At 45.7% G+C, this 1960-nt stretch overlaps 1 protein-coding gene across 1 annotated transcript in view; it reads right to left on the bottom strand.

Moving 5' to 3' along the window:
- Positions 1 to 1954, bottom strand: part of ZNF532 (zinc finger protein 532) — a 40276-nt gene extending 38322 nt beyond the window's left edge. The window contains 1 exon segment of the mRNA XM_031557177.1: positions 1238 to 1954. The gene's annotated coding sequence lies outside the window, so the exon portion shown is untranslated.
- Between the last annotated feature and the right edge of the window lie 6 nt (positions 1955 to 1960).

Raw genomic sequence — 1960 nt, 5'->3', positions numbered from 1 at the left:
ATGTAATCTGCTGCAGTCGGAATAAAAAGGCTCCCTTGTATATGTCACACTCTGATGCGATGCAGGCACCCTGTCTATCATCAGCCACCATAAAACTTACCCGAATCCCACTTTTCAGGGCTTTTCAAGACTGTCTACTTTTACTCTGCTGAGCATAGAGGGGAGGACCCTCATTTCACACCAGAACAGAACGTTTTTTACCATTCTGCCTCCATATTTATTTTGATTGCAGATTACCAAACCAGCTAACACAGCCAAGACTGGCCAGGTTTTGTTTTTGAAAATCATACAGCATAAGATTCTAGAGTTGCTGATTTCCTGTTGAAGGAAGTAACAGTTCTGGCAAAAGAATCCCCAAGGCAAAACGTTCAGTGTTCCAATGTGCAAGCTCTAACAGCCTTTGTTCTTCCCTTTGCTACATTCATTACTGCTTTCTTGCCTCTCTCCCTCAGACTCCTCCAGCTTTCTCTACAAGATGCAAATGCCAGCTCACATCTAAGAACACATGTATTTTTCAGATGAGAAAGAAAAAGAATCCCACCCATTACCCACCACTTTGAGTTAAAAGTGGCCATCGTTCAGGAGCCGAATCACTGCTCATCTGCTTTCCTATTCTTATTTCATTACTGCACAAAATTATAATTCATGCAAATAATAGTCCACTTGAGCTCCATCAGACCTCTGAAATGCATCTCCCCTCTTGGCTGCCGCACAATTCTCCCTGGGTTACAGCAGCCTAAGCAACACCATCCTTATTCTGCACGTTTTCCTACGCAGGACATATTAAGCACAGGTTTAAGACGGAAGACCTGAATTCAGAAACAAACATCGGGTTACTCACATACGGCCAAACAAGCAACCTTTGCACAACCAGACAGCAAATTCTGGACGGTCACTGCTGTAACACAGCTCCAACAGTTCGCTGCCATGTGGTCCGCAATTTACGACTGCCACTCAGAGGCCTATCCTTTATCACAGCATTGTGAAAAAGCGTGCATCCGGGTGTGAGGTATCGAAACGGCCGTATTCAGAGCAGGTATCAGCACGCCTTTACAAACAATAGCCTTAATCCTATTAAACCTGGAGGTTAACAGCATTTCTTCACCAACACGCTCAGACGCTGCTGTCGCTCTCGCTAACGTGCCAAGTGTGCCACCAGGCACCGGGTTTGCCTTTCACACACGCACACACACACACACACACACACACACACCACTGTCACACACACCCGTCTCACCTTTGTGAACCTTGACCTCTGGAAGGCTTTTCTGCCAGCGCTCTGTTACTGCCACAGATGGATCACCTCTGCAAATACGAAAGGGTTAAAGGCAGCCCCAATCAATAGGCCTACAAGGAGGAAAAAAAGAAAGGAGAAATGAGTACGCCTTACAGCATCTTTGCAATGCCTTACACACAATTCCACAACAACATCGCTTCCTTTTGGCCTTTCAGACCCCCTTCCCGACATCCCCTCAAGAAGAAAACCACAAGACAGTGCCCTGCAAATAACACGGCATGCAAAGCAGCATTCTTCAGTTGCAAGCACGGCTACAATTACAAATCATTCAATCCGTTTTATTCGGTTCAGTTTTAAAATAGACTGCACAACCAGTGTCCCACCCTTGCAAAGCAAAAATATTTTAATAAGGGTTGTAAATCTCAAGCTCTTGCCCCTTCCTTAAGCATAAAAAAAGGCAGAAAAAGCCCAAGCCACCTCAGCTACTTCAAATATGTACATTTACATACAGAACCCTTTAGGACTACATAGCCACATACCAGTGCTGTGTGTCTAAGTGTGCATTCACATACTGTTTAGGGACGGTATCTTTCTGCAAGCTCCTCTGCTTTTGGCTGCCATGGAGGGAGGAAGCTATCCCACTGTAGCAGCTCACTGACTGCATTGTGTTCGGGAGCCGATCTGCCTCAAACCAGTTCCAGCCGGTTCTGGTCACCCTACATA

Source organism: Meleagris gallopavo, chromosome Z (genome assembly GCF_000146605.3).
Source record: "Meleagris gallopavo isolate NT-WF06-2002-E0010 breed Aviagen turkey brand Nicholas breeding stock chromosome Z, Turkey_5.1, whole genome shotgun sequence".
NCBI classification, from domain to species: domain Eukaryota; kingdom Metazoa; phylum Chordata; class Aves; order Galliformes; family Phasianidae; genus Meleagris; species Meleagris gallopavo.
The sequence above is the reverse complement of the archived record's forward strand: the minus strand, read 5'-3'. Positions and strand labels throughout refer to the sequence as shown.